Source organism: Bactrocera tryoni, chromosome 5, assembly GCF_016617805.1.
Source record: "Bactrocera tryoni isolate S06 chromosome 5, CSIRO_BtryS06_freeze2, whole genome shotgun sequence".
NCBI classification, from domain to species: Eukaryota; Metazoa; Arthropoda; class Insecta; order Diptera; family Tephritidae; genus Bactrocera; species Bactrocera tryoni.
In genome coordinates, this window is record NC_052503.1 from 59,898,611 (window position 1) to 59,905,783 (window position 7,173).

Consider the following 7,173-nt stretch of genomic DNA (forward strand, 5'->3'; position numbering starts at 1 on the left):
ATTATTCATATCAAGATAAAAGCAGTTTCAACAAATATTTGTAAATAAAAAATACATAAGGGTACTGTTTGTACAAGTAGATCCACAGGGGAGGTAGTTAAGAGACTTTCCCACTGTATGTCGGTCGGCTTAATTTTTGATGAAAAATTATGAAATCAAATATACACAGATACAATATATTAATTAATATGTGACCACAGCAGTTTCATATAATATTTATTACCCATAGTGTGTATTATATTATTTGTGCTTCAAATTGAAATTTTTATTATCAAGGGGCACATCTGTGTGAAATTTTGAATAAATTATATTTTTTTGGTTCTTCATATTTTGATTACTTAAACTTTTGAAGTTAAAATAATTTTCTTTTAATTTTCATATAACATAATTAAATAAAAAAATATATTCAAAATTAATTACGAAATCGCAAAATAGAAGGATTTCATTAAAATTAGCGAAATACATAATTAATAAATTATCGTAAACTCTGCGAAATAAGCAATAACTTCTTGTTAAATTCTAAATCCGAGATGGTGTAGATATTTTTTGGACAGTCAAGATGTGCCCCTTAAAGTTCGGAGGCTTATAAGTGTTCGAACTTATACACTTATATTTTTTTTTAATATTTTCAACATTTAATTATTAATTCAAACCGAATATCTATAATAAGCACAATTCCAAAAAAAACGTGTTCACCTTTATTCGATTATGAATTTTTCACTGTATTGAATTATTTATTATATCTATATGCACCCAATATGCAAAATAACGTATTCCAACTAGAAGACTGGCTCAAGATGTGGAATTCAGATAAATCTGTCCATGTTACTTTTGCCCTAAGAAAAGGTGATTGTCCTTCAATCAAAATTTTTAATACAGCCATACCTGTTAGTGATCATGTGAAATACCTGGGGTTACACATAGATAGAAGGCTTACCTGGAAATATCATGTAAAAGCGAAAAAAAACCAATTAATTTCAAATTGAGAAGTCTTTATTGGCTTCTGGGTAAAAAATCTGTTCTTTCTCTTGAAAATAAACTGCTAATTTATAAAACCATCATCAAACCTATTTGGACTTATGCGATACAAATATGGGGCACGGCAAGCAATTCAAATATTGAAATAATACAGCGCGTTCAATCGAAAACTCTCAGGTCAATTACAAAAGCTCCATGGTATGTGTCAAATCATACTATTCACAGAGATTTAAAATATGCAAAGTGAAAGATAAAATAAAAAAGTTTAGTGAAAGATACAAAATCAGGTTAGAGATCCATCCCAATCCTTTAGCAGTGGCATTACTACAGGCACCCACTACAACAAGGTTAAAAAGAAAAGACATACATATTAAACTTGTAATCCAGCACACATGCACGTAATGCAAATACATAACTTTAGCACAAACTAGTGTATGATTATGTTATTTTAACATAAAGAAAATAGCAAATAATTATGTAAATTAGTATGTATGTAGTTTGGATTCTTATTTTTATTATACTGTCACTAAACAGAGGGTCACTTAATGAAGTAACACTCACAATTTGTTTGTACCTTAACAGTTTGTGTAAAAAAAAATATTTTGATATGCTATATTTAATGTTAAATATACATATCTTGAAATGGTTGGAAAAAAACCACCAAATTTATTCAATTTAAAACAAATAACGTGTAGTAATTTAATAGAACTAGGTGTATGTAAACTTCATTGGTCCACTGTATATATATATGTATGTATGTATATATTCTTAAATTGGAGAAAATCTTTATCCGTATCTATTAATTTTATACCATGTTCAGACCGACACTTAATCACACGATTTCGGCTGTTGAATGGATTATCCCACTAATCTTAAAAATTTATCAAGATTTCGTCATACAAAAATGACAGTTCCAACTCACTTAATTGAAATGATTTGAAACTGATCCAGAATCATCATCTCTCTGTGCGACTCTGATTTTGCGCAATCTACTTGTCAGCACTGGAAATCTGTTACATTATCACAGCTGATTTAGACACTACAAAGGGAAAAAAATGTAAACAAACAAATTTTTTTTAAAGCAATGAATCTAATTTCATCTGAAAATCGAAAAAAGCCATCTTTTTATTTCAAAATACTATATGACAATCTTTTCTTTTGATAAATATTAAGCGATGTGAATTCTTGATTGACATTAACAGCTGTTTTTTGATCTTTCTAACGGCAGTGAGAACACTGTTGGGTTATGAAATGCTTAAATATAATCTAATCTTTTAAATTTTCGATCTGAACATCGTATTAACCCCGAAAGCGCCATCGTCGACAATGCTAAAAGGTTGTAAGTCTTTAATGAAAATTATTGCCAACGCATTATCAATTTCTTTTATTTTTCGCAGAAATCTTCATATTGCCTATCCCGACAGTTATTTTTGATTGGCGAAGAATCAGTGCTGAAATCATATCAAAATTTCTAAAAATGTAAATCTAAAATGTTATGTTTTACCGCATTAAACATTTGTTTTCGTAACATCATGCTGTGCATTTGATTTGTAAGACAGTGGAATTCCTAGTTTTTGCTCCCGGAATTTACACTGTTCGAAACCGATTCTGCTTATGCTTTTTTTAAATTTGTATTCGTTTGTTGTTTTTTACGCTAACAACACTACATCGCATGAAATACCTCAATGTAAATCAAAAGAATTATATTTAAAAATATTTTTTTAAACAACAGTTTAACGAAATTAAATAAAAAGTAGTGCACATATATTCAAAGGGGATAAAATCAAAATATCTACCACGAGCAAGAATAAATCAGCAAACGTAATTTTTTTAATTTCTGTTGATCAGCTGTTACCAGTTCTAAATTTCATTCATGGTAAAATAGTGGCATGTAGAAAAATCACTAATCACTGATATTGTGGGCTAGCAATCTTGGATTTTCGGTGTAGAAATGCAATGCTGTATATATTAAGGCAGTAAATACTAGGCAAAAACTATAATTATTGTTATTTAGTAAAAATAAAAATTATTTATTTATGATATATTTTTATTGGTAGGTCAATTATACGTCTTAGTATATCATATTTCGCCCTTGGAACATTCATTTACTATAATCGAACATTCGGTAAGTAGTGAGTTCTTATGAATAAAATGTATGTATGTATGTATCTGTGATGTTAGATTTGTCGGTGATGAATTTTCTACGGCTGTATTTGTTTACATTTGCCTAACATAAGAATAAAAAAACATAAAAGGTTTTGCTTCCGTAAGTCAATTATTGTTTTTTAACTTTAATTGATTTTATTTAAATAATATACATATGTGTATAATTATATTCTTATATCTAAACGCAAATTCCAAATAATTTTATGTTGTAACGACTTACATACCAAGTAACAACCATGTAAAATTTAACAAACGTGCAAAGTGATTCAAAATAATAACTTTGACAATGTAAAAATTTACACTACATAATATCTATTTAAGAGTTTCATCAAACTTAAAAATTTATATGTACTTAGCTTACATGCAAACACGGCACCCTAATCATCATAGAAGTAGCAAAAAAAACTCTTACACAACACCGTAAGAGTGATTGGAGTTGAGTATATATGTACATATGTACACATAGGGATGTGTAAACAAACCTAAGTTTTATTATTTATTTATTTCTCTCTTAATCGCAATTAAATAAATGGCACATCGCACACATGTTATTGTTGTATGTAACGGGTATCTAATCCCCATTAGGATGGTAAAGATCAGATAAGTTGTCGTGGATGTCAAACAACGGTAGGCTCAAAAAACGTGGTTTCAGGTGAGTAGGATTAGCGGGCCATGCAAAGAGTGTCATGCGGGGACTCATTGTATGCTGGACATTGTATGCTGGGGTCTATTCTGGAGAAGTAGGAATTTAACCTGCTATAGTATCCAGAACTAAGCTGCGTAAGGGCCACTTTCGTATTGCACACTTCTAGCTTTTAAGTTATAATTTTTCATATTGTAAAACATCAACATTTTTAAATACCTCAAAATTTCGAGACTAGCAACTCTGCGTTTAAGAAAGCAAGCTCGTTTCTAAAAGTGGCCATATACACGTGCGTGCGGTATGTGTTCGATTGCGATTTACTCATGTATGGGCTTGTGCGCATATCACTCCATGGCGCTGGCACACAAAATCTCATTTCACTCGTATCGCCGAATAGGGAAGATCGCGGATAAACAATTTTCCGCTTGCTTGTCGCACACATTCACTGTTTGAAGAACGAACGCAAAAAGGATTTTTATATGGCGAAACGATTTCATACAGATCGAACGCACATGTGTGTCGTGTATGGCCACTTTAAGGAAAAAATCCTATTTGAGCAAACACGCACTTTAGGGGCGGTAGAAGTGGTGATATAGCAGGAACAGCGAAAAACGCTACTCCCTTCCTCAGCTGCCGTCCTTAGCGAGCAAAATGTGTTAAAGGTTAAGCCCTTACAAATCAGCCATCTTTGCAAGAATGATAGAATATAAGATTACGACACTAGTTTACCGTTAGTTTTTTTCCGTTTAGCTCGTGACAATTCTTACAAAAACAAATACATTGTGCAACAATTTCGTGACGTAACAGTTTTGCGTTGAGAAGAACAAGCATAGAAATGCATACAAATTGTAAACAGAAAAGTAAACACTTTTGGAAATTCCCAAAATAATATTAGTTCATTCGTCTTTGCAGGGAAAATTTCAGTGGAATGTTTAGAATATTGTTGCGAGAAAAGATATACATATGTATGTATGTAAGTAGTTTTAGGCACATCCACAATAAATAGAGTAGAATGTGTGGAAATTGTTCAAATGAAGAAAACCAGTGAAAGTGTACAGTTGTATTTATTTAAATTTCTAAGCATAAATATATTAATTTTTTAAAATGAAATGTGCAGTGGCTTGTTGTAATAATTATTATGCAATTAAAGGATCGAAAACGAGTTTTTTCAGTTTTCCGGCCGATTTAAAAGTTGCTAAAAAATGGGTGTTATTTTGCAAAAGAAATGATATATTTAATACTAAATCCTCTTTAACAATTCACAATTTTCACTATTCTTTTATCATAATTTCATACATCTGATACATCTGAACTTATAATATATGTATATATTTATATACAACACAAGAAACGTCTTCTCCATTTGAATCACAACTTAATAGACAATTTTATTATCAATAGGCCGATATATTTCTTTAGAAATGATTCAAATCTTTTCACTCAACAAAATTCAATCGCTTCACTATTTAATTAATAATATTTTGCGAATTTACAAAAGCGTTTACTTTTCTGTTTACAATTTGCAAGCCATTTGACAGTTTTTCACTCTGGTTCTTCTCAACACGGAACAACACGTCGTAATCTTATATTCTATTGTGGCGAATGAAACACCCATTTATTATAAAATTACAGATTATTTTTTAAGATAACTCAAAAGACTTCTTCACTTGTTGGCGTCTGTACAAGAAGTGACGCTTCTTAAAACTAAAAGCTTAGAATTCAGTTGAAACTGTAAATTTCCAAGAAGAATATAAAGAGAATGAAATAATAGAATAACTGACAAACAGTGCTGCCAGATGTGATACGACTTGTCTGTGTGCTTAAGTAGTTGTTGCTAATTTATTTTCTCGGTGAGAGTACGGCTGTGCGGCGTACTGTTGTCACTGGCCAATTGGTATGATTAAGTGGTTGTTGTGCAGTTCTCGGTTAGGGCTATGACGGTTGCATAGGATCCTACACGTGCGAGACTGGGTTAGGGTCCACAAGCGACCGATTGGATATTTGTGCAGTTCTCGGTTAGGGCTACGACGGTTGCATAGGAGCCTAAACGTGCGAGACTGAGTTGAGCGCCTTAACTCCGTAGGTTCCGACTTTGCTACCGTTTGCAGCTTGCAGTCGAAAAGAAGTTACTATTTTGAGTTTACGAGAAAGCGGAGTTGCCGAAATCCGTGCCATTGTCGACGAGGAAATTCGTACTCGATGTGCGGTCGTAAATGAATAGTTGGCGATGGGTTACCATTGTTGGTAGTGCGAAATGTAGGGTGCCGAAGCGTAACGTGGCGGTCGGTTGGCAACCTGGGCGGGGGCTGATTGTGGCGTTGTGCACTTGATAGTGTTGCATGTAGCGTGGAGGCGGCGACTGATGCAAAGTGCGTTGAGCCGGATTCACTGCAGATGAAGCGATACATTGTGGACTCTAAATGATGTCGATCATATGTACCGTTGACATGTGCTGCAGTGTTTGTAGCGTCATTTGTGGTTGTGCGTGTTGCATGATGACGGCTTGTAGTGCCTGCGACAATTGATATGTGGTCGGAGGTTGTGATATTGGTTGATGATGAGGTCAGAAGTTGGGTAGTTCGTAGATCAGGATATGGAGGAACTGTTGCTAACAAGATGATGATGATGATTGCTGTTGGTAGATAAGCGGTACTGTACTTATGTGCGCTGCTCCAGCGACAGGTCCTGCGATTGCAGTTGCATTTGTACGTGCGGATTTTGCTGTTGTTGATGGTTGTGGCCATGTTGTTGCGCTGAACCAGCCAAATTCGGCTGATACAAATCGCTGGCGTTAGTGTAGTAGGTCGTGGCACCATCGTCGGCGGCTGGCGCCTCTATGATGGCTGGCGAGAGGCCCGTAAGATCGGTGCTGGATGTCCATTGGATATCTTGTCCGCTGCCGAGGCCGTAGACGTACAGGTGGCGTATTGCGTTGGTCGTTTGCGCCAGTTACAGTTGCGCGGCCTCGTAGGCGCAACTGGGCGGCTAGGTGATGTAGTGTTGTTACACTGTAGTTGTACCAATTATGGTGTGCTGTTCAATTGTAGGGGTCACCAATTATGTGGCGAATGAAACACCACATTTATATATATATTTACAGATTATTTATTAAGATAACTCAAAAGACTTCTTCACTTGTTGGCGTCTGTACAAGAAGTGACGCTTCTTAAAACTAAAAGCTTAGAATTCAGTTGAAACTGTAAATTTCCAAGAAGAATATAAAGAGAATGAAATAATAGAATAACTGACAAACAGTGCTGCCAGATGTGATACGACTTGTCTGTGTGCCCACACTATCATTCTTGCATCTTTGTTTGTTTTCATTTGAACAATGTTGCCATTGCTCAATACGCATATATAGTTTTGTACACATCTAAGTTTTCATT

General features: G+C 34.1%; 1 long non-coding RNA gene across 1 annotated transcript; it reads left to right on the plus strand.

Moving 5' to 3' along the window:
- Window positions 1-2,188: 2,188 nt before the first annotated feature.
- LOC120778732 lies at window positions 2,189-2,511 on the plus strand. Its single transcript, XR_005705579.1, has 2 exons — window positions 2,189-2,314; window positions 2,376-2,511. It is a non-coding gene; the product is annotated as an uncharacterized LOC120778732 (long non-coding RNA).
- The last annotated feature ends 4,662 nt before the right edge of the window (window positions 2,512-7,173 follow it).